The 25780-nt window shown below is 48.7% G+C and overlaps 1 protein-coding gene across 2 annotated transcripts in view; it reads right to left on the reverse strand.

Moving 5' to 3' along the window:
- NGF (nerve growth factor) overlaps positions 1-9852 on the reverse strand; it is a 50023-nt gene extending 40171 nt beyond the window's left edge. The window contains exon 1 of one of the 2 annotated variants that reach the window (XM_059901254.1): positions 9831-9852. The gene's annotated coding sequence lies outside the window, so the exon portion shown is untranslated. Of the gene's footprint in view, positions 1-9669; positions 9741-9830 lie in introns of those variants that run through there. The other variant, XM_059901244.1, reaches the window with a different exon arrangement.
- Positions 9853-25780: the final 15928 nt, after the last annotated feature.

Here is a 25780-nt window from a genome sequence, read left to right on the forward strand (position 1 = left end):
AACCCAGGTGCAACAGTGATGGATTTAAACAGCCTCTTAGCTGCTTTACTTATGGTCCAATCAAGCTCCCGGTGCTTGGCTCAATATAACCCACCTGCTTAAGGAGAAAGGAGCTGGGTATGATGTCACAAATGTCTCTCTTCTGCTATAAATGTTATTTAAAATGTGCAACTGGCCTGGTGACATTAGTTTTACAGGGAATAGTGGGATGAGTGGTGGAAAAGCACGGAGACTCTTACAGAGATGAAAATTATACGAGAACCACGTCTGCCTTCTCCCCTTAGGCCCCCTGCCCTGCAACCTCAAATAGAGATGTCTTAACTGCCTAGAAAGGAGCGTTAAACCTTTGGTCTGGATAGGAATTCAGCATTTGAGGAGATGTCACTAATAATCCTCTTTGAATCTGAGTGGTGAAAATGGGGCCCAGGGGGAGGGCATTTTACAAGAAAAGAGTTGGAATGAGCCCCAGGCGAGCACGGGAAACAGAGGAGGGAGAAAGGTGAAGCTTCCCTCTGAACAAAGAGGCAGCAGTTTGTCATCCTTGATCTGCCTTCAGGGGCTGCGTTAGCCAGGTTCTCAGGAAAACTGGGGCATGCCATCTTTGTGGCCCCTGGTGTGGGTCACTCTTCCACACTTCCAGCTGGAAAGGGGTGGTCTGGGGTCAGTGACACATTAGGGCCAGGTTGAGGACCGGAGTCAGGATTAGGGTTTGGTTTACCTGAAGCTGTCAGCTCCAGGGCCCACGCCAGGAGCCTTTAGGCTGTTTATACCAGGAGCGAAACTGAAACCCTCCACGTTGGGGCTGCCTGGAGCCTCGCTCACGAGAAAATGTTAGGCTCTCTGCTCTGGGCAGGAACTTCTTAAGAATTTGACAATGTCAACATTTTAACGGTATCTTAGCCCTGTTGCCCTTACAAAAATATACTGAGAAGGAAGGATGTGATTTGTGGGAACACAAGCTCCATACAGAGTCACTATACCACCACATTAGGACCAAAGCATTCATCCCGGTCACAAGGCCAGGGAAGGCTGGGATAACCCTCTGATGGTTCTTAGTGACAGGGAGGAGGATGTCTTGGGCCCCTTGGACAATTACTGTCATGATCATGTCTGGGGAACAGAATCACAGAAAGATGGCTATGCAAACGTGAAATAGGAGAAAGACGGTAGAGGAAGGTAGGGACAAAGATGAGATATGATTGCCGTTGTTTCTTCGCTGGGTTGGCCAGAGAAACAGCCAACCTCAGGGATAGAAACATCTAGGGAAGTCATGGTTCTGATGAGGTTGATTAGTCTCAAAGAAGAAGATAAAGAAGGAAGAGGAGGAGGAGGGGGTGGGGGAAGGAGAAGACAGATGATGCCAGTGGCTCTTGCTTACTGAGGCCTCCTTGGTGCCAGGCACAGTACCAGGCACTTTATACATCTTTGTCACTTAATCTACACAACAGCCCTATGAGGAAGCAATTAGTCTGACCTTACAGATGAGGACACTGATCCTTAGAGTATTAAGTTACCCAAGATCACACAACTAGGAATCACAGAGCTGGGATTTAACCCCAGGTTTGCCTGGCTTCAGAGCGATGCCCTTTTCCGTACAACGCTGCTGTCTGTGCCAGTAGCTTTTAAACTTTTTTAACCGTGACTCACAGTGAAAAAAATATATATTTTCCATCATGATCCGGTATGCACACATATTGTGCAAATGTATATACAACTAAAATAAAAGTTTCATGAATACTTTCCCTTTCTCCATGCAATGCATATTGATTTTTTAAAAAATTTACTCTACTTCTTTCTTTAAAAAAAAAAGAGAGAGAGAGAGTTGTACTACTTGATTTCGCATCCCCCTAATGGGTCTGTAGTTTGAAAACCATTTTCCTTTCCTTTACTCTATGGCAGAGTAACATTTGAAATGTTTTTCAACTTCCTGCTTGATCTTGTGGCATGCTGGGGAGCATCTTTGCTTTGGAGGCAGGCTGCTAATTATGCACCCTGGACCATCCCTCTGATGAGGGGACATCATTAATCAAATATTTCAGAAATTACAAATATCTGACAAAGCCGTTCACTTGGAAAAGAGTCAGTCCAGGAAACCATCCAGAAAACATAATCGCTGATCTCAGGCACCGACTAGTAATATTTTAAGCAGTTGATGCATGCTTTCGCAAAAGAAACTATTTTCTCTGCCTTCAGAACCTAAAGGACACATCTGCTCTGACGGGGCAGTGCAGTCACCGTCTAACAATAAATGCCCAAGGAAAAGAACAATGCAAGGGGTTGCTGAGACTCTATCACTCCACCATCAAGAATAACGTTGTCTTTCTCAGTTTTTGGTGAGTACACCCAGGATCTGAAATTAGACCGCTTTGCAGTGCAGTGTGTACGTCTCCACCCTGGTTTAGGATTTGGGGGTGATTTTGTTTCGGCAGCTAGGCGCAGGGACAGGGTTGGCTGAATCAGATTTAGATCATGGAAAGTGAGGTCCAGATCAGGTGGCTTCAGCACAAGTCAGCCCTGAGGAGCCGCGGACTCAGTGACTTCACTCCAAGCAATGTGTATGCTAATTGAGAAAACATGTTCCTGTGATGGCCTCATGCAAAAATCCAGATTTATGAATTTTTTTTTTTTATTCCTAAGAATTCCTTGAATATTTGCCGTGCGTGTCTATACAGCCTCCCGGAGTACTTTTCCTTCTTATGGAGTCGAGTTGTGTTTTTCTGCTGTTGGCCCAGGTCAGGTTTTTAAAGGGTGGGATTCTGACAGAGCAAGCGGGCACATGGTCTCAGGCAGTGGGGAGAAGCAGGAAGAGGTCAGGAGGGGAGAAGAATAGCCTACACCTTCTGTCCTTCTCTTGGGGCAGGAAAAGCAGTTGAGGCTCAAGTCCTCAAAAAGCAACTGTTCACAAAGCTCAGTGAGGGGCCCTTCTTTGTGCCTCTGGCCCTTTAATGCCCTCTGGACTGGCTAAACCCCACCCACCCAGCATTAAGACAGGACTCAGGCTCGCTGGGCACTGCCAGTATTCCAGGCTCTGGGCTAAGTAAGGGCTTTCCTGCCCTCCCTCCTCTCATCCTCGCAACCGTCCCCCGAGATCAGCATTATGAGTCCCTTTTACAGATGAGGAAACTGAAGCTTAGAGGGATTAAGTAATGTGGTTATAGAGCCAACGAGAGGCAGAGCTTGCCTCTGAAGCTAGTTCTATCTTGTGCCAGGGCTGCTTTTATACAATCCTACCCGCCTGCAGGACAACCCCTCCCTCAGGAAGCCTCTCGAGAAAGCACCGCGCCATTCAGGCCTCTCTGAGAGCCACACAGCTCGCACTTCTTCAACTAGTTTCCATTTTGATATTGGTCTCAATTGCTCCAAGTGTGTTCATCTAGATGACAACATAAAAGAAGCTGCAGACAGATTTTGTTTGGTCTGCACAGGTGTTTTGAAAAGTGAAGACACTGTACATTCAAACTCAAAGTTTTGACTCTTTTGGAAAAGTTGGAAGATCTGGCCACACTGGACCTACAAACCTGCAAAGCAACAGACGGCCTGTCCCCTTCTGATGGGCATAACCTCTCTAGTTTACTGCAGTCCCCATGGGCTCATGGCCTTACCTCATTTACATTATCTGATGAGCCTCTCTGAAGCCATTTAAATGTTCACTCTAGAGCCAGCTCCTTGGGCAGGATCATGATTTATATGTATTATGATTCTCCACAGTGCCCAGGCCCCTGGTTAGCATATTAATCAAGATGCTAATTGAGAGAAGGAAAATCAGTCCAGTGGCCTGATGTCCAGTGAGCCTGCCTCCCCCGGGGGTGAGGACTGTTCCCCCTTTAACCACAGGTTATACGCTATTCAGCAACAGCTGCCCAGACACTGACCCTTGGGGTGGGAGAGCACAAATGCCCGCCTGGCTGCCAAAGAAAAATTCACCTCCTCCTCTTCCTTCTCTTGTAAACTTGATAAGATACATAAAATCCTAAGGAAACAAGTTGTTGGAGGAGGAGGAGTTGGTTATGCGGGGTAAGGAACTGAAACACTCTTAAAGCTGCCAGTACAAATGGCCATTCGCAAGAAATGCCTTATTTAGAGAGCATTACATAACATCTCTGAGATACAAGTCTGAGGAGAAGTTTGCCTCTGAAAGAAAATTGCAGGAGAATATCCATGAGTTTCCTTTTACTCAGATATCATGAGGCCAAGGTAGTTCAGAAGGTGAAATGTTTGGTTAAAATTCTATCAAAATGAGAATGTTAATGACAGAAGGTCAAAATATAGGTGGGTAGATTCCTAGAGAAGCTTCAGTGCTTCCAGAAAGATTTCTTCTCCTAGTGCAGCAAAGCTTTACACATACAGAGGCATAAAAAATGCAAAGATGATGTTGTCCGATCTGAAGTGAAAAGCACAAAAGGAGGACTCCCTCAGATCAGTACCACGGAGGGAGGACACGGGGGAAGGGAACTCGTGTTTGTCGAGTGCCTGCTCAACTGTGGGCCAGGCCTGTGCTGGTGTCCCATCAGTATCATCCCACTTGATGTGCACAACAGCCCAACAGAGCAGGTCCTACTGTTCTCTCTGTTTCACAGAAGAGGAACACTGGGTACAAGGGACGCCCTCCTGCATCTCTGGTCTCCTGGTGCTCACCTCCTTCCTCCCTGCTCACTTAGTCCAGCTGCCTTCCGGCCGTTAGAGCCCAGCATGACTGCTCCTTCCTTCGAAATCACAATTCAAAGGGAGCCCGCCTCTCTTGGCATCTCTCATACAATGTGGGAGTTCATCGTATGGTTATTGACAAGGATGAGGTGGCTGACCTCCAAGCCAGGCCTGGTCAGGTCCAAACATGGGACGGCACTTCTCCAGACCGGACAAGTGAGAAATGCAAGTCACTTTAACCTCACATCAGATCCACGGTGATGGGGGGCAGAGACAGGACCTCCCTCCCCCAACCCGGGCTGAGCTCTCATGGCTTCCAGCGAACGGCCCTCCCTGGGCTCACTCGGGAACAGCGTGCCGCATGCAGACAGATGATATATTCCGCCATCCCTGGCTACCGAAGGAACAGCCAAAGGAAATGGGAAAATCAGCCCATCTGTACCAAACAACAAATACTTTGTGGCTATTGGGAGACGATTCCAGTAGTAGTGGATTGTAACTGCCCTCGATGTGGAATAGCTTCTGTGGGAAGCTTGGGCTGTTCATTCCCACTGACTTCGGAGCTAGATCGTTCCACTTGCAGAGCTCTCCACCTGCAGAGGCCCCCACGGGCAATGCCAAAACATCTCCCTCTGCTTACCCCAGTGGGGAATTTTCAGGGAAACCCTGACTGTCTGACTGACTAATACTGCCACTAATAAAAAGACGCTCCGTGTGTGAAAGAGGCTGGCCAAACCTGGCAATTCAAAAAGCACTGTTGCTAGTCCCACTTGACAGATTGCATCATCAGACCGGTCTCAACCTCATTTGGGAATCTCCTTAAGTCTCCAGTGTCCATTTTTTGGGGCCTCATTAGGAATCAAATTCAAACTCTGGCAGTTCTACTGCTTTGGTAGTTTTCTCTCTTCTACTGCTTGGGGGTGAGTAGCAAGCAATTATATCCTCCAAAGTCATTGTTCGTTTTAGCCGTTTGCACTATGAATAACCAAATGGTCCTATTTTTTGTCCTCCAGTGAGACCCTGGGGCAGAGGAAAGGATAAGTGAGAATAAACCCAGTGCTACAAGCACCATCCCTCCAGCGCAGTAGCATTGCTAGCCTACTTTTTCAATCAAATGTCACATTATTGATTCCCATTTATTCTCACAGCTTGGGCACTGTTGTATTAATTTGCTATCAACATGTGCCCATGTTGTATGAAGTGATGTCAGGGCTGGGGAAGGTTCTGCTTCCTTGTTCTCTCATTCAGAGCAGGGACCTCCTGGTGCCAGAGTGTGATCCATTTAGTAAAGGAGAGAAGGATTTCCTCCCAGTGCTGTGGACACCCGGGGCAGGCAGTCTGCCTGTGTTTTTAATAGCATATGGCAGAAAAGGAAGCTGCCATGCTCTAATACCACCCATCCCTTCTCCCCACTCTTTCTGGTTTTCTTTTCATGTGGGTCATTTGTAGTCACACTCTACTGACAAAAGCAAAAGATGATGCCCAGCGGGACCACAGCCCTGCCAGTGGCTTCCTGGAGCCTGATATGCTGGCTCCTGGAGGATAGAGCCCAGGGCTGGACCTCTGAAGCCCCAATTCAATGATTAAATAATAGATGACTGGAACATAGGGCCTGAAAGAAAAGCCCTTATTGGTAATTGCCAAGGGAGTTCTCAACCGGGAGCAGTATTATCCTTTTAATAAGCATTTAGCCATATATGGGGGGAGGGGATTTGGGGTTGCCACCATTTCTGTCATTTTAGTAGGTGAGGTAGGGATACTAAACTTCCTGCATTACATAAATAGGTCATCCTCAACCAAGAATCATCCCCAAATGCCAATAGCCCCATTGAGAAACACTGGTAACCCACTACCCTTCTCCTGTAGATTGGGAGAGTGAAGGCTGGGAAGTTTAGTGACTAGCTCAAGGTCACAAAGCTACTTCCCTCCTGTCTTACAATTCAGGAAACTACCACAGGAAGTTTCCCCAAAATACAGGAGAAAAATATCAAGAGATCATTTCAGTGTGATTCCTATTGAGGCCAATAACCTATAGAAACTCCTCCAAAACCTATAGAAACTCCTCCAAAACATGGAAAGTAACCCATAGAAGAGTAATGAAAAAATCTACAACGCTTTTTTATTGTATGTTTTCATTATTCTCGTCTTGGCCAAATTTTGTGGCTCAAGGTCTGTCATCTCAGCTTAAATGGTGACAATTCCATCCTTGTGCACAACCAACCAAAAGGTCAATGACCTCAAAGCCTCAGCTTCTCCAGCTGCATTTCTGCCTCAGGGCCACCCCAATTTCACTGCTATTTGGAGTTAGGATGTTAACAGTCTCCCCACTGCCAGGAAGCAAGATCCCTAGTAAAGGGTTGGGGAAGGGTCTTTCATCTCCATTTACTTACTAGAGACCACCATATGCTGTTCTGTGAAACTGGTCCATCACAGAGTTGATTTCTCAGGACCGGCTGAGCCTGGGAGCTGTCAGTTTAGCTGATGGTTCGCAAGATCAGAGGTGCCAGTCAAAGAAAGAGAAGCCTTCTGAGGACATGGGTTATTTGCTCAGAGATATAGAGACTATATGTGAGTCCTCAGCAAGCTTTCCACTGCCTGCTGAGAGCAGAGAGTGGTTTTCCTGCGGCTCCAATGCAGTTGCCACTGAAATAAGGCACTCCACGAATGTGAAGCAGTCGTGTTCAGCACTCATTTAAAAGTAAAGTGTGCGATTTTCTCATCAGTTTAATCTCAGTAATGATGAGAAACTTCCCTCGGGCTGCAGCCTTGCCCTGCCATGCCCTACCCTCCCTGCTGATGTCGGCAGCTGGGGCCCCCTTCCTGGCCACCGCGCAGATTTTTCCATGGAAGAGGAGAGTGTGAAGCCTCATCCCTTGCTCCCTCTGGCCCTCCGGGTGGGGGAGACGTGTGGTGGGTGATAGGAGAAGGTGGGAACCTCACTCCTTGACAAAGGTTAAGGGTATGGAAAGAGTCACCAGGCTGCCCTGAGTAGACCCAATTTTCCAATTCTCTAGTGGGTCTGGGCTGCTTTGGGGTAAGATGACTGTCCAGGGATGACATGGCACCGGCATCTGGCTGTAAAACCCTCTGAGGTGATCCTACAGTTGTGTCAAAACATGTCTCCCTGGGCCCCAGAGACCTTGGTTTCCCATTCGTGGTGCCTCCTAACATTTTTCCCTTCAAGACTGCCCTTTTTCCCACCTGCGCAAAAACACTGGGAAAAGCGTATGGGGGAGGAGTTGACAGCATGTGATGTTAACCCCAAACCCCTTCAACGACCCAAGTATGAGGAGAGTTCATTTCCTCTGTGAGTCAACGCCAGCAGGGCCAGTCTCAGCCCCCAGACCACTCTCACTCACCCCGCACCCCCAGTCCTCAGTTGCCTCTGAACCTCTGGGAACATGGCCCATAGTGGATTGACATTTGGGTTGCCCAGGCTGACATACAACTTCTTCCACAGAAGAGACCCTTCCACATCTAATGTAGTCTTTCTTAAGTAGCTCTTCAGAAGGGGAAAGTTTCAGACATTCGATAGGAAATTGTAAACACTGCACAAGAAGAGCTGGCAGGGCCCAACCGCTGCTGCCTTTCTGTATGCTCTGAGAGGGAGAAATAGTCCCCTCCAGCAGACTTAACTGACAGCTTCAAGAGTTTGAAGGCCCTGGAGAGGAGATACTGGTGGGCCCTCCACTTCCATCTCTGAATTTAAGAATGCAGCTGGCCGTGCATGTGTTGGGGGAGGAGGGGGCTGGCTGGCAATGGGTGCGCCCAGAGGATGGAGCCAAGACCATTAATCAAGTGCCCTTTCTCCAGGACAATTAATCAAGTGCCTTTTCTCCAGGACTTCCACTGGCCTCAGAAGACAGAGGGGGCAGAGATACCCAGGAGAGCCCTATTTTGGTTTCCAGCTGGGAACGTGCACTGAGTTTTCCTTAATACCCCTAGCACCCAAAGGCTTTGCAGTAATACACTTTAATGCATGAAACACCCATAAATTATCCTACAAACTGTTACAACTTCCAACCTGGAACAACTTGGAAAAACCAGCCTAGCAAGCAGGCTCTTTTTTAATCTCTCAAGTCACAAGAGAAGAGAAAGTTCAAGCAGAATACACCTTCCACGAGAATGTCAGAGGTTTTTGGGTTTTTGTCTTATTTTTTGGAAAGAGAAAGGAGAGTTGAAATCAGAATGAAGCTGCTTGTTTCCGATGGCTCAGAGATGCCGCTCCTTGACCCCAAGTCTTCTCCCTCCCCTGGGTCTTTACCGCTTGGACCCAAGGCGCTGCCCGCCCCACCCCTCCATGCCAGCTTCTCCCACACCTGGCGGCAGACAGCTGGAGGTGAGGCGTGAGACCCACGTAGCAGGACCTTCCATGGAGGTCCCTTGGCGAGCAGGCTTCCCCTATCAACCCCTGGGGCCCTCACTCGAGACTCCCAGCCCTCCGGCGACCCGCGGAGGAGCCCAGAGACCCTTGCTCCATTCCCTGCAGCAGGTCCAGAGCCCCCTGCCCCCCTCGTCCCCTTACCTGGGGACAGCGTAGCGCTCGCGCGGGACTCGGCGCACCCCCCAGCCCGCGCGCGCCGTGCACTAGCCCTCCGCGGCGCAGCCCACCACTCCTGCGGCCCCAGCGCGCTCGCAGCCCGCGCATCCCTCTCGCCACGCTCCTTCGCTCTCCCTCACTTGCGCGCTGTCCCCGTCTAGCAAGTCCCTGGTACCGCGGCGCGGCAACTGCAGGCGCCAGGGTTGCCTCCCGGACTTCGGGCCATCGGGGGATCGGGAACTCCAAGACCTGAGAGAGCGCTGCTCCCCACGACTCGCCCGCCCGCCGAGGCTCCCGCGCTCCCGCACCCACTGGGGACGCTCCTCTCATGGCCGCACTTCAGCCCGCGGAAGCCTCGGGGGGTGCCCGGAGATCTCGCCAGAGCGGGATCCATGCATACTCTCCCCAGGCGCCCAGCCACGCCGGCCCGCGCCCGTGCCCGCGCTGCGCCCCTCTCGGGCTGGGCTCGGGGCAGCCTGACTCACCGCTGCGCTCCCCTCCGGCTCCCAGCGCTCTCTGCTGTGCCGGAGCGCCGAGCTGCTCTAACACAGGCTTCTTGAATTCTTAGCCCCTCCTCCCGGACTCCTGAGTCACCCACTCCAAATCCTTTCTCCCACTCCAACCCTCCCCGGCCCCAGCCCCGCACCTGCTCTGGCCAGGCGGAGGTGCCCGCCAGTAGGGGATCCTGGGGACGAGAGATCGATCTTTCCCGGGAGGGCCGGCTCGGCCCAGCCAAGAAGGGGTTCAAACCTCCAGAGGTCAAAAGGAAACGCACGGGGGTTGGAGGGGCTGCGCGCAAAGCCCGGCTGGCCAGGGATTTTCTGGGGCACCAGCAGTGGGTGCTGATCTCGGTTGCCAACGGGCCGACAAGCTGGGGGTGGGCTGAACCGCCCGGCCCTCCCCGCACCTCCCCGCCTTTCCCTCCAGCGTTGCCTGCAGCCAGCGACTGGAGCAGGGGGCGGGAGTGTCTGCCCGGCGTCACCCTCCGTGCCCTAGGCTTCGGCTGCTCCTGCTGCTGGCAGCCAAGAGAGAAAAGCCCAGAGACCTCTTTCTCCCGGGACACCTCCCGTCACCCTGGGAGAAAAGAGCACCCAGGGGAGCTCCTGGAGATACCGGTGCCGGGGCTTCTCTGACACGAGGGAGGACTGTGGCTCCAAGAACCAGAACCAGCTGGAAGACCCTGGGGGTAGGGGCAAGTCCTGCGTAGGGACGAGGGGCAGAGGACTTAGGCATCAGCACCTAGAATCAGAGCATTAACTTGAGGCCCTGACTCTGGAAGTTTCCATCCTGGGGCCCCCCATCCTCCTGAAATTGTAGGCAAATTTGTCTGGCTGTGTGTGACGTGTGCACTTTTCTGGGTAGAGGGTCGGCAGCTTTCATCAATTTTGCAAGAGTTCTGTGACTCTAAAGTCACCTAGGCAGAGAGCCTTCTGCTTCACCCCAAGCCCTACCTAAATTCTGCTTTTCCTCCACCATCCATACTTTCAGTGAGGTGGGATCTCCTAGATTGCCCTCCAAGATTTCTTGGGTTCCATGGATACAGACCTTGATGGGGGAACTTGTCTGACCCATGGCCCATACTAGCAAGGCAGAAATACCCCTTAAGTCAGATTTCTACCAAGTATGCCTCATTAATTGTAATAATGTTCTGGGGGATTCGTGGGTCTTTGAAAATTCATACCACCATCCCCTCTGGTGTTGAGCTTGTAGATGTTTTTCTTCACTTCTTCCTTGAGCAAATTGCCTGCTGAACCCCTACGCTGTGCCTGAGTCTACAAGGGAAGAAGGCATGTAGGGAGAGAGACAGAGAGAGGGAGCGGCAGAGTCTCCCTTTATGGGTGAAGCCATGCCAGCACAATTAAGGTGAAGGTCACTCTCAGGTGCCGGGATTTAGTGAAGCACAGGAGTTCCTGCTCTAAGTCCAAGGGTGGCCCTTGTCCCCCAGTGGAGGGCACTTGAACAAGGTGAGGCCCTGCTTAGACACAGATTGGGCTGAGGTTTCTGCCTCTTTCTTTTTTTTTTTTTTTTTTAAATTTTATTTATTTATTTATTTATTTATGGCTGTGTTGGGTCTTCGTTTCTGTGCGAGGGCTTTCTGTAGTTGTGGCAAGTGGGGGCCACTCTTCATCGCGGTGCGCGGGCCTCTCACTATCGCGGCCTCTCTTGTTGCGGAGCACGGGCTCCAGACGCGCAGGCTCAGTAATTGTGGCTCACGGGCCTAGTTGCTCCGCGGCATGTGGGATCTTCCCAGACCAGGGCTCGAACCCGTGTCCCCTGCATTGGCAGGCAGATTCTCAACCACTGCGCCACCAGGGAAGCCCTCTGCTTCTTTCTGTTTTCATCTTTGCTCCCATACCTAAGTTCACCCCCTTATGTATGCTCTGAGAAGGATGAGGTGGGAAGAAAGCCCCAGACTTGGAAGGGAGCTTTAGCTTTGATATGACCTCGTTATTTCCCAGCAAAGCCTCATCTGCTTGAGTTGTTGAGATACAAACTGGTAGAGGAACACACTTCGGAGGTGAGTGTAAGTGACCAGAGCCACCATGAATGGCCCTTTCTATATAGAAAGGCATCAGAGTCAGGGTGATCAATTAGGAAATTTATCATCGTCAGTGAAACAAAGGAATTTCCAGACCATAGGACAAATTCATTCATCAATCATGTTACGTATAAACTTGTTTGAAAGCACCAGCCCTAAGCCTTACATAATAGCTGTCCAAGAATTTAGGGATGAAGTTGAAAATTTTAGAATAACAGAGTATTTGGTTGTTGAATACAGAGCTTTTATATGTGTCCTTGTGATATCACCCGGAAGGATAAAAGGATTTGGGGCACTTGTGGTTCTTTTTCATGAAGTATGTAAGAGGGAAATTTAAAAGTGATGTAAGCAGGATATAAGCCTGGATACCCCCCCGCCCCAAATTGTTGATCACATTCTGATGGCACATGTTGGTTTAATAAGTGCTCCTTTCCATCCCTGAATAGCTCTGTTTCTGTCCCTGAGCTTTTAGGATCTTGAGTAAATTATAACACGTAAATAACAAACATACACTCCAAAGACTGATTATTGGGCGCCTACTATGTGCCAGGCCCTGTAACATGGCCATGGTACCTGACCAGAGAGCTTGCGTTTTCGTGGCAGCTGGATTATTAGATCCTGGCCATGTTTATCACCATCTCTCCTGGTCCTAGCACAAGGCCTGGTGCACAGTAGGTGTTCGGTGAATGCTTGTTGAATCCAAAAATGGTCAGAGCCATTTGTGGCTGTCAGACAACCCATCCACACTGGATTGGTTTCCAGCAGGTTCCAGGTCAGACTGGCCTTGGCACAGAGACGCATAGCCAGGTGTCTCTTCTCTTGCTTCTTCCACATTCACGAAGGGCCCAAACAGAAATGTCTTCCTCCTGGGTCATTGAGACAAGGACTTTAAAGCCTGGACCAGCTACATTTATAGGAATGAAAACAGCTGAGAGGGCAGCGGGCAGAAGGAATGGTGCAGACAAGCAGAGGGTAAGACTGTTTTCTGTACTAGATTTTCTCGAAAGCTTTTTATCCAGAGTATCAAAATAACCAGCAGCTGATGCATTTGCTGCCTTGGAGGACAGATTTTGGCATGCGCAGTAATTGTTGTTATTTCTGAGGATTCAGAAGCCTGCAGCCATTGAGTGCCTCATCAACAGCAACACTCACCCTAGCACAAAGCTCCTGCCTCTCCCTTGCTTCATTCCAGAAGGCCAGGACAAAGTGCACATGCTATTTAAAACACCAGGAGGCTCAGCAGCGATCTGCCAGTACTGATGGAATCACCGGATCTGCTCGCAATACGTGTGAAGCAGAAATATTGTCCCAATTGCTGGAGGAAGTGATAGCTTCAGTTCAAAGATTTTTTTGTCCCCCTTTCTTCTAATCAGAGTGGAGAAAAACTTCAGAAGAGGAAATGTTTTATAAAGCTTAGTGAGGTGACATGGTTACAAAATCACAGAGAGGGTCACTCATTTATGCAGGAGGACGCAGTTCAGGAAGGACAAGGGCGCAGCCAAGTACAAATGGCCAGGGTCAGGACCAGAATTCAGGCCTCTTGACTTCTAGGCAAGTCTTCTTGACACCACACTTTCTGAAAGCGGCTGAGGGAAAGACCTCCCATCCCCGGCCTAAGCAGGGAGGCTGGTAAAGGAGTGAAGGAAGGCCGGGTGCAGAGAACACTGCAGTTGGGGGGGGGGGTTCCCCTTCTCTTCTGGGGGACCAACCCTGCATACTCATGGGGCCTCTCTCTGATATCTCCTTTCTCCCTCTCTGATATCTTCAATTGCCCCATCTCTGCAGGTCCCTTTCCTTTTGCTTGTGAGCACTCACTTGCCTTTTCTCTCCTAAAGAAACCACTGGCCCTCCTGCTGCCGAACCAGTGGATTCTCGACTTCATTCACTACCAAATTCCTCAGCAAAGTCACACCGTCTCCTTGGTTCCCCTTAACTTCCTGCAATCTGGTTCCCATCTTCTTCCCCTTCCCTTCCCTTCCCCCTACTGAACTGGTATTTTCTTCTTCAGGGTCACCAGTTGCAATAATAACACCGCCACCAATATAATAATGGCAGCATTTATTGAGCGCATCCCTAGTTTCAGGTCCTGGACAAGGCCTCCTCTGGCCCAATCGGTAGGTATCATCTGTTTGTAAATAAGGAAGCTGAGGACCTAAGAGGTAAGTCTCTTGCTCAGTATAAGTCAATGGCTGAGCAGAGATTTGACCCAAGCCTGTGGTGCTCTTGCTGTTAGACACCATGCCTCTTCCTCCTTTAGCCAAGTTCAGCAGACTTTGCCAGTCCTTGGCTTCCTCTCCGATGACCTCCAGCATCATCACTTTCCTTTCTAGGCTTCTGTGACTGCGTCCTGGCTTAACATCTACCTCCCTGATTTCTCCGTCTGCCCTCAGAATGCACATGCCTCCCATGGCTCAGTCCTGGACTTACATTCTTTCCCATGCATCCCCTTCCAGGTGTTCCCTCCTTGTTTTATGATTCCACCCCTACTTCACCTCTGACCTCTCACACATGCCCCTCAGTCACTGACATTTTGAGTGTCGCTATGTGCCAAGTGCTACCTGGGTTCTTGTTTTTGACCACATGCACGGGCGCTAGCAAGGACCCTGTTGCCATTCCCCCTCCACCCCAAGTCTTTGTTCTTAACTCAACCTGCAGCAGCCTGGAGGATCTCATCCTTGGAACCAGTCCGAGAACCTAGCTGGGCTCAGAGCAGTTCGGCTCTTCTCCAGCGGGGGCACAGCAGTCCAGGAAAGCTACCAGCTTGGAACTGGGAAGATTTAACTCCTCGAAGGTCGTGAGACCTTGGGAGAAAGATCTATCCTCTTTGAGCCATAATAAGTATAATTACTTATAATTATATAATTAAATATATTAAAGTAATTTCTGAGCACCTTCTATGGGCCAGTCCTGTTCTAGGTGCCGGGGATTCAGCAAGTGAACGAAATAGCCTCTAGTCACATGGAACTGAATTTCTAGAAAGCTGCTTCACCCACCATTAACTAGTTATTTAATATACAATATATACCAGGCCTGTAAAAATAAAATTGTGATTTAGTTGAGCTTGACTTGGAAAGAAGGGTGAGACAGAGGAAACAGGCACTGATCTCCTTAGGTGCAAAGTCTAGTGAACCTCCTAGCGGCTCGGAGTCTCTCCTCTGCTCTCCTGATGCAAACAGCCTTGAGCCTCCAACTTCCCAGACTGGTCCAGCTCTGTCCGTACAAGGGCCTCCAATGACCCTATGGCCACCACGTGGACAGCCCGGATCTCGTCTTCGTGGGTGCTGTGTTCAGACAGCTCTGAGGCTCTCCCCTTCTCTCCCACTAGGACAGGTCCTCAGTGCTACTCAGGAGCCCCCGCAGTACTGCTGCTGCCCCGGAGTCCTCATTCCGCAGCCCCCACCAACCCTGGCATCAGGCATTCCTACTGGGGCCACTGCAGAGATGCCCCCGGGGCAGGGCCCCCTAAAGATCAAATTCTGTCTGTAGAGCATCACGGCTGCTCTGTCCCGTCACGTGGTGCCATGTTGACAATTAGTGATCTGTGCTACTGAGGCCCAGGCAGGAGCCTCATGCCCTCTTTGTAATGCTCCTATAGAGGAGTCTGGGCTGGGTGGCTCTAGGTCACCTCAGTCGTCCAACTCAATGCATTTATTACAGTCCTGGGCAGGATCTGTGTTAGGTACAAGGAAACGAAGATCAAGAAGAAGTGTTTCCTGCCATATAGAAACTTGCCATCCAGTGGGGAAGCAGAATGTAAACTGATAAGATACATCCCAGGGAAGATATGGAAGCTCAGGGGATGGAGCATTTGACTAACTTGGAGCTTCAGAGACTCTTCACTGTTGTCCATTGCAGTAGCATAAATTCCATATTCCTTAAAGCCTTGTGTCATCTGGCCCCTTGTGCCTCTTCATCTTCCCCTCTTGCAACTTCCTTTACTTTTCTACAGCTCCAGCCTTAGTGACTTTTTTTCAGTTCATTTAATAAGCTGTGCTGGCACCTCTGGACCCCATATTCCTTTTTCAGTGCTTCAAAAACTATCACTCCCCAAGCTCCATCTTGCCCATTTCGCTTCCTGTGAGACTCATCTCTCAGAATCTTAGATGACATTTCTAATGGGGTGCTTTCCTTGATCCCCCAAGTCAAGACCGGGGGCCCTTTCTAGGTACTTCTGAGGCATTCTGTATTGCACAGAGCAAATGCTTAAATATATGTAAATGAGCTAAGCTTTGAGGCATGAGTCAGAGCCAGGGAAGAATGTTGGGAAGCACATCATTTCAGACAGAGGGAAAACTTGAACTAAGGTGTGCAAGTGTGAAACAGCATGGTGCGTGCAGGAAGCTGCAGTCGGTTCAGAATTAATGGGGCACGAAGTGGCAGGAGATTAAGTCGGAGGAGTCACAGGTCAGGTCAAGGAGATTGTGGATTATGGAGAGTAAGACTAAGTGCAGGGAGGCCCCCCCGGGGTCTGTAGTCATTCCCAGGCAAAATGGTCATTCCTCAGTGTCATCTGTCATGAAGAGGGAGGGAGCTGGGGTATTTACCCTCCAACCTCCATTCAAAATTGGTTGAAGGCTATTTTGGGGGAGGGGAGAATAGTCCCCCACCACTAGTAGTTTGCCTCCTTTACTCATTTGAACACACTCTTGCAGCCAGAGAAAGCCCCCACGTACTTGTAGAAAAAGACCATAAGCATGCACCTCGATAGTGAGATCTGAGGCACTGACGGCACCAGTACCTTATGCTACACATTCTTAGCCTGATGCTCCAAAGTCTTCCATTTCTCTCCTCCCAGTCTGCTCTACTTGGATTGAAACATAAGTTCATATCCAAGTGAACAACAACGATGACGCCTGAGCAGGGCACTGGGAGCTAAGCATGGACAGGAGACACGTTCAAAATAAATGCAGGGGTAAGTTTGTCAGGACGTGGGAATGGTTGGATGAGGGGATGAGGGAGAGAAAGGGGTGTCCTGGATGTCCCCTGGCTTCCTTATTTGCCTGACCAGGTAAATGTTTGTGCCAACTATGGAGATGGTGTCAATGATGGAGGCTGTGGGTGGCTGGGAAGCAGAGATCTTCAGTTTAGGATTTGGGGGGACCTGTGGAACATTGAGGGGCATCTGTGCAACATGAAAGTCTGGAAGTCAGGAAAGATGTCAGGGCTAGCAGTCTCTGCCCATTGCATGCAGGCTGAACGGAGCCAGAGGCATTATTCCAAAGTCTCTACTGAGGACTCCCTCCCTCAATGCCATACTCTCATTCCTCTACCATATTGGCACCAAACCAACTCTGGGGCATCTCCCAGAGCCCTGAGCCCAGGGAAATAGGCCACTTGCTCCAATATTCTCTGGTTCTTTCCTACCCGTTTCTCACCGCCACCTTTAGGAGCAGGCCCGAGAGTGAGGGAAAATGAGGACCCTGGCCAATGATCCCCTGGCCTGGCCTGTCTTTCTCCTGCCCATCCTCCTCTGCTGGGCTGAAGGGAAGTGCTTTTTCCTCCTCCTTTCCTCAGCCAGACCTCCTCTTAGGTTACGCTCTGGACTCTCCCCTACTTAGGCCTATAGTGAAACTCTGTGATCAAGAGCTCCAAGTCTGGCTCTTGATATTTTAATGGGAGCTTAAGGAATTCAGAGACCACCCCGCACCCTGCTTTTTTGACTCTGAGAATGCTTGGCTTTCAAAACCATTTTCTTGCTATGAACTCAAAAATCCTATTCTGGATGTGGAAAGCTGAACATTGACTCTTTCTTTCTCTTTGCATCCCAGCTGCAACCATCCCAAAAGTCTCCTATGAAAACCACAGGCCTCTGGAAGAATAGGGGGAGGTTGAATACTGGGAATGCAAAAGAGAGTATATACACACATCCTTGTTACAGTCATACAATAGGCAAGAGTCTACCATCCCCACTAAACTATAAAATCCTAGGAACTGTCAATTCCTAGTACCCATCATAACACCTGGAGTGTAGTAGGTCCTCAACAAATGCATATTATTGAATGAATCCATTGAAACTCAGAGTCTGAATAACCAGACAGAGGTCACACAGCTAGCAAGTAACTAACCTAGTGTGTGGGCTCCAAGACCCATGCCCTCAGCATTGCACCTTACTGACTAGTATTTGGAAAAATTCTTAAAGAACCAAGACTTAGGTATTTAAAATCATGTTTTGTCAGCATGGTAGAAGCTAAGAAGACTGTAGACCATTCAGGTGTGCTGGCTCACTTAACAGTTTAATCCCACCATGACCCTGGCCATGCTCCCTTAGCCCCACTTAGTCTCGGGCTGTATTCCTGTTAAGTAAGCAGCAGTTTGGGAGCAGCAGGGAGTTCCTGGGATCCGTTTCCGGTACTGATGGCGTGCCTGCTGAGATGCCGGATGCAGCAGATGGGGGACACGCATCACCCCTGCAGGTAGCACCTTTTTTTTTTTAAAATTAATTTATTTACTTATTTATTTTTGGCTGCGTTGGGTCTTCGTTACTGTGCGCAGGTTTTCTCTAGTTGCGGCGAGCGGGGGCTACTCTTCGTTGCGGTGCATGGGCTTCTCATTGCAGTGGCTTCTCTTGTTGCGGAGCACAGGCTCTAGGTGCGCGGGCTTCAGTAGTTGTGGCACGTGGGCTCAGTAGTTGTGGCTCACTGGCTCTAGAGCGCAGGCTCAGTAGTTGTGGCACACGGGCTTAGTTGCTCCGCAGCATGTGGGATCTTCCCGGACCAGGGCTCGAACACATGTCTATGCATTGACAGGCAGATTCTTAACCACTGTGCCACCAGGGAAGTCCAGGTAGCACCTTTTTGACAAGGGTCTTGGTGCCAGCAGGACTTCACTTCTGCCAGACTGTGAGCCTGGCAAAACTTGCATCCATCTGAGGGACCAGTGATCACCCTTAGGTTTCCATTCTGCTCTCAGGAAATGGCCTGGGATAGTCACTGGCCCTGAGCTTAAAGGGACTGAAATTCATTGGTTATCTCAGGGGTATCTGCATTTCAGTGGGCAACAGAGCTGGCTCAAGACATGGCAGAGCTAACTTGTAAATTGGATGAAGGGGACATTTGAAGGAACACAGGATCTGGGGGGTGCGGGGCACTGAAATAATTTCTCATTTGTTCATGGACAGATGTATTGACATCCATGGATCATGCTTTCTCTGGTATCTGGGCCTTTGCACATGGTCTTTCCTCTTCCTGGGACATTTTCCCTGCTCTGTGTCCCCTCCACTAGGCTGACCCTGCCTTGTCTCTGAGGCCTCAGCGCAGATGTGACTTTGGAGGCAGCCTGACTCCCCAAGTGTGGGGTAGGGTCCTCCCCTGTGGCCCCATCACCCCCTCTGATTGTGCCTCTGCAGCGTCTGCACTGGATTACAAAGGCCTGCCTGCCTGTTGGTCTCCCTTCTCTCTCCCTCAACAAGCTTCTCTTGGCGGTGGCAGGGGCCGTGCCATCACCAGCACCTACCACAGTGCCTGCACACAGTAGACGCCCCATTCTTCATTGTTACTTAACTGCATGTTTACACACATGCTTCTCAATTCTTCATTTGCCTTTCTGTGGATGTAAGTGAAACACGCGTAACCACAGTTTCTTTCTTAGCTTATACCTTTCCCCAAGAGAAGCAAAAAAAGCCTAGGCTTTAGAACCCAAAAGATCTGGGTTCACAATTCCAGTTCCTTCACTTATCAAGACCCACACATGTAAATTAAAATGAGGCCCACCTATAAGGCATAGGAGGGGCTCTGTTTAGCAGGTGCTCAACACAGACTTGGGTGCATCGCCCCCTGCACCGCGCCCGCGTGCACACATGCCCCGTGCAGACGTGTCCCACGCAGGCACCCCCCACGTACCCTGTCATGGGCTGAGCTGGATGGATCGTATCAGTACGTGCGGGAGACCAAGGGAGGTTTGAGTGACCACCACAGGGTTAGAGAAGGAGGGGCTGCCAGATGCTACAGGACAGCGAGGGGCTAGGATGCAGACCGGAACTCTTCTTCTCCAGGCTCCTTGCTCCTCTGGGCGGTGGAATGTCCTCAAGCTGTCTTTCCTCCCTCATTCTGCAAACCTGCAGAAGTTTTTTTTTTTTTTTTTTTTCCAGGGTGGAGATTCATTTATCGGCATTCTAATTTTAAAAGTTCCCCATGTGCAGAGCTGACTTTGATCTTCAGCAGGAGTTTATTTCTTCCTATTAGCATCACATTATACAATCTCTGACAGATCAATCACAGCTATTGTTGTACTGTTTATTCTACACACTGGATAATTTTACTTTCAAAATGTTATTTTAATTAAGAAGGAAGTACATGAGGGGAAGGCATTTTCCTGACAGACAGGCTTCTGTGACCCCACAGAGCAGGTGTATACCTGCAATGCAGTGTCTCCAGCAAGGACTTCAGGTCTCAGCCCCAGGGAGGAAGTCAGTCCTGGGCTTATAGGATGTCAGGGGAGGACTGGGAAGATCTTGCTTCGATATTTTTCTGAGAAAAAAATATCTAACCAAGGTAAGATATTTAAGCTGAGTTAGATATTTTTCTAAGAAATTTTCTTCTTTGTCTTTTTTGGATAGTTTGCCTTTGTGTTATGTAAAATAAAGAATGTGATTGACTTAATAGAAGACTGTATTGGCATAAGGGTTGGGCCTGTGGCCTTCAAAGTTCCTTTATCCTAGGACGGAGTCCAGCCTGCCTCAGCCACTTACTACCTCTGTGACCTTGGGTGAGTTTCTTAGCCTCTCTCAGCATCAGATTCATCAGAGGAGGAAGAGAAGGAGGGCACATGGGAACACTGGGAGGTTTAAACAAGACAATGGAGGGAAGGCACTTTGGGATGTTCCTTGGCACAGAGTGAGTACTCGGTGAAGCGACCATTATTTGATTCCACAGGTACATTTCCTTCTTCTCAGATGAAGCTGGGATGAGAGAGGGGGGAGACGCAGACTTCGCCAACTTGACTGTTTTTCAGAGGGCCCCCCCTGGTTTGGAAAGAGTAGCCACTTGGAAACCACAGAATCCAGAAACACATTTCAACCTCACCATTTACCCTCAAGTTCTGGACCTAGAGCCAGATACCAAGCGGGTTGGAGCAGCAAGTTCCTTTTTTTCAAAAAGGAAAGCATTTTGTGGTAAGGGGAAAAATACTTGCACAAGAGGCCCGAGAAGAAAGGCTCTGATGCGTGAAGTCGTCCCTCTGGATTGAGATGAAATAAAGAGCTACTTTGCTACCAAGGTCTTAGGATGGAGCAAAGAGCTGGTTTAAACTCTGCATCTGATGTGTGCTTTGGTGAAGCTAAATCCTCGTTAAGTCATGCAGTGTCAATGCCAACATCATACTGTCACACCTGATTGGTGTGATTAAGGTGACGAGGAGGCCTCCTTAGCCCCCTTGGAAATGAGCCTACGTTGTCACAGAGGAACGACAGTTGCTGAAGGACTCTTATCCCCGTGATAGAACCTGGGAGCCATCAGGGCCTGGACCAAAAAGCTACAGAAATGAAAAAAAAAGAAAAAAAAAAAAAACCCCTAAAATCTCTACAGGATAAAACCATCTTTCCCACGTGGAATTCTATATTAGGTCCCATCAGAATAAAGTTCAAGGGGCAACCACACTTCTTTTGCCGTGTTAGAATCTTGTCATTTCAAATATTGAGCCCTCTGAGATCAGGTATTCAGCGTTTTTCATCTCTGCACCATTGGCAGATCTGAGTACTCACAGTACCTGGCAGAAATTGAATTCAGTAAAATTATTCCAAGAAATGGGCCATCGTTTGGGGTCATATGCTATTGAAAAATCTTTGTTGTAATGGGACTTAAATACTGTTCTTTAATAACAGCTGGGGTCTGTTGGGGGGGGAATAAAGGTATAAATGAGGTAGAAACTGAAGACAGCACATACGGCATTGTCATTAGTGGGATTTAGAATGCAGTTAATAAATGAAACAGGCCGTGTGTCCAGAAGCAGCACATGAAGTCACATCGCTCCATGTGTGGCTTTAGCGATCTTTCCAAAGTCCTTGCACATCTGCAGGGAAAGACAAAATTGGTTTGCATTGGAAGAAAGGGAAGTTTACCCAGGACATCAAGTGCAGTATTGTAGATCTCTCAACAGAGGAATGAGGCACAGATTATGCCTTTTTATGGGGATATTTCTTTTCCAATGAAAGCAAAATCATTGGAAACACTGTCTTAGTTAGCCTTATTTTTATAGGCTTTCATGTACTTTTCAGCACTTTTATATAATACAGATATTCATTTAAACTTCAGAAGGAAAAGTTAACACGATTTCAGTTTATTCTACACAGTTTTCTTCAGTACTGGGCTTGATAAACATTACAAACTGTCCCTCGGCTGCCAATGGCTCTGAGAGTTGCTATTTGGCATCTAAAGCTGTGAATCTCTTCTGCAATGTTTTTCTCTTTAGGTTATTCTTTACTTTCTTCTTAGAAGAGGAGATTCTGGTCCATACCTCCTTGTTGCCTCTCGCCACTCTGCCATGCGTGGGAAATTGCTGATCACTAACTACCTAAAAAGGTGGTTTGGCTTCCCTAGACACCAAAGTAGGTCTAAGACAAAAGTCACTAAAAATGGCCATTGTCCAAGGTTTGCAAAAGTCAGAGAAGAGTTTCAGTGGTAATGGTTTCAAATAGCTGTTTTAAAAGATACAACAAATAATAAAAATCTAATAAAAATTATAGTCAGGCACTTTGCAAATTTAAAGCCTGACATAAAAATGCAGAATCAAATGATTCTAGTTAGTGTGCCAGGATGCAATGTGCCAGGATATGAGGAGGAGAGGAGTGTTGGCGCTGTCTGTTTTTAGCTGTGCCTGACCCATGGAGAGCAGCACAAAGAATGCTTTGCAAGAAGAGTGGCACAAAGCTGGCAGGGCAGGAAAACACCAAACAAGACAGAGGGAGGAAGGGACTTGAACGTGCTCCATGCTTGCCAAGTGTCAGACGCTCACACACAAAGTTGAACAGGATGTATTCTTTTCAGTTCCTTTTCATAAGTTTTCTTCTCAGGTTTGGTCTTTGGCTTAGGGCCAGTGAAGCCAAGGTTAGTGTGATGGAAGGATTTGCAACCTTGAAGGAAGATGCTCCTGAGTTCTGCTTAGGACTGGTCCACACAGGATAGTGAAGGAGGCACTGCTTCTTTTACATGGCTCCCCCTCTCCTCCCTGCATTCCTTCCAAGGCCCATGCACAGCCAGGAGCCCCCTACTCAGGCTGGACAAGAGGGAGGGGGGAAAGCAATGCCCTAGGAGTCAGGAGTCCTTCTCTTTGGATCTCAACTCAATTCTAATTTTCTACATGACGTTGGGCAAGATCATTTATCTCTCTGGACCTCAATTTCTTCAAATGAAATAAGAGGCTTGGACTAGATGATTTCAAGGGTGTCTCTGAGTTGCTAAAATAAATCAATCCACATTAAAGAACCTCTCTAGTGGGTATTTTCATTTTGAAATAAGCTGCCTGCAAAGGGCAATGCTTATCCAAGAAGAATGACTCTTTAAAATGGTGAAATTTCAGGCATTTTGCCTGCCAAATGAAAAATAGAGTTCGTTTTTTGAAACGATGTGTGTGTGTGTTGTCTCTATCGTCTCTAACGATGTCTCTATGTGTGTGGGGGGCGGGGGGTGGGTGTGTGTTGCATGAAGGGGGTGGTTTAGAGGATTGAGAGCTTTCTTGTCTTTCTAGTTGCCAACAGCATACACCTTGGGGTCATCGTCGACTGCTTTCTTCCCCCCCCAGCCCCGCCCAATATCCAATTCATTAGCAAATCCTAGTGGTTCAATTTAATGTATTTAGAATATGATCACTTTTCATTATTTCCAATATTACTGATGATCAGTAGACCATCATGTGCATCTCTCACCTAGGTGATAGCAATACTCTCTTAACTGCTTTCTCTGCTTCTAACCTTGTCTCTGAATACCAGCTGCTGCCAGAATGATCCTGCCAAAACGTCTCTTCCCAAAACCCCCTTTTGGAATCTGTATTAGTCAGTTTGGGCCAGATTATGCTGAGGTAACAGACACCACCAAAATCTAAGTGGCTTAACCTAATAAAGCGTACTTCTTATTCAAAGTGACTACACCGCCTCTGCTCCCATTCTGTTGACTGAGCAAGGCACATGGCTACACATAGCTTCAAAGGGACAAAGAAGAGCAATCCTATCCTGAGGTCAGACAGGAAATATTTGGCAGAAAGCATAACGGCTGCCACAACTCCCATCTCACTCAGAAAATATCCCCAGTCCTCGTCACGCCCTCCAGGGCCCTGCGTGGTATGACTTCCCAACCCCGTACCTCTGTCTCGGCTCCTTCTACTTTCTCTCTCCTTCTACTTCAGCTGCTTCACGCTCCAGGCAGGTTCCCTGTGACACTGTGACTTATAATAAGAAATGTATATAGGATCCTTGACCCATTTGTGGCACGGAACCCCTCAAACCATTAGAATTGCCTGTGACGAAAGCCATGAAGGTGTCTCCTGTTTTGTTAATGAGATGACTTTTGGATCACACCTAAGGATGGAAGCTGGTTACCAGCAGAATCAACCTCATGATTGGAGGGTTGGGACTTTCAGTCCCACCCCCTGACCTCTGCAGAGGGGAGAGAAGCTGGAGGAATCAATTTCCAATGGCCAGGGACTTAATGTCATGTCTATATAATGAAGCCTCCACGGAAACCCAAAAGGATGGGCTCAGAGAGCTTCTAGGTGTGAACATGGGGAGATGGGGGAGAGTGGTGCCCTAGGAGACGGCATGGAAGCTCGGTGCCCTTTCTTTATACCTTGCCCTGTGCATCTCTTCTAACTGGCTGTTCCTGAGTTATATGCTTTTATAATAAACCAGTAATCCATAGGTAAAATGTCTCTCAGAGTTTTGTGAGCTGCTCTAGCAAATTAATCCAACCCAAAGAGGGGGTCAGAGGAAGCATAGGTGACAACCTGGATTTGTGATTGGCGTCTGAAGTGGGGGGAGGGTAGTTTTGTAGAACTGAACCCTTAACCTGTGGATTCCGTGGCTATCTCTGCATAGAGGGTGTCAGAATTGAGTTGAATTGTAGGACCCCGAGCTGGTGTCAGAGAATTGCTTGGTGGTGTGGAAAGCCCCCAGCCTCCCATGTTGAAATTGGGTGCAGAACCTTTCTTCCCCCACCAGGGCCTTCGTACTTGCTCTCTGCTCCTCGGAATGCTCTCCCCGCCACCAGATGTTTGTATAACACACTTCCTCACTTCCTTCAAGTCTTCGCTCAAGTGGCCCCTTAATATTGAGGATTTTCCTGACCACTGTAATTAAAAATACAAACCACCCTCTCCCACACATACACCCCAGCACTTCCTATCCTGCTTCCCTGGTTTTTTTTCCTACTGAACTTATCACCTCCTGATATAACATATAATTGACATTTATTTTATGACAGAGTGTGATCATTGAAAGCATGGGCTCTGTATTACTTAGGTTCAAGTCTATGACTCCTCCACTTCCTAGCTGGTGACCTTGGGGAGGTTACTTGACCTCTCTGTGCCTCACTTTCCTTGTCTGTAAATTGTGGTTAACAATAGTGCCTACCAGACAGGGTGGTGGTGAAGATGAAATATGAAAGCACTTAGAACAGGGACTGGCACACAGCAGTAGCATTTGTTATTCTTATTTGGTGTCTGATTTGCAGCCCTAGGCTGTCAGCTCCATTGGGCAGTGATTTTTGTCCTTTTTCAGCCCAGACCCCGGAGCAGCATCGGGTTAACAGGAGGCACAGCATGAATATTGGTTACGTGAGTGAGTAAGTGAGTGACTACTTGAACAAGTGGAGTATTGGGCAACCTGGCCAGCACTCTGGCCCCAAAGTCCTCAGGCCTCGGCATGGGGAGGCCTGCAGAGGAGACCGCTTCCACCACCAGGCCAGACTGCACAGACTCAGGGTCCCCGAAACACCTGCCTCCACCCCTGCTCAGGACTCCCCTGATGCAATGATGAGTGATGGGTGGCTGGATTCATTCTATCGGGAAGCATCCTGCTGCTCTTTGAATCTGAGTCTAAAAATGGATCTCAGAATGCAGAAGAAAATTGAGCT

Source organism: Balaenoptera ricei, chromosome 1 (genome assembly GCF_028023285.1).
Source record: "Balaenoptera ricei isolate mBalRic1 chromosome 1, mBalRic1.hap2, whole genome shotgun sequence".
NCBI classification, from domain to species: Eukaryota; Metazoa; Chordata; class Mammalia; order Artiodactyla; family Balaenopteridae; genus Balaenoptera; species Balaenoptera ricei.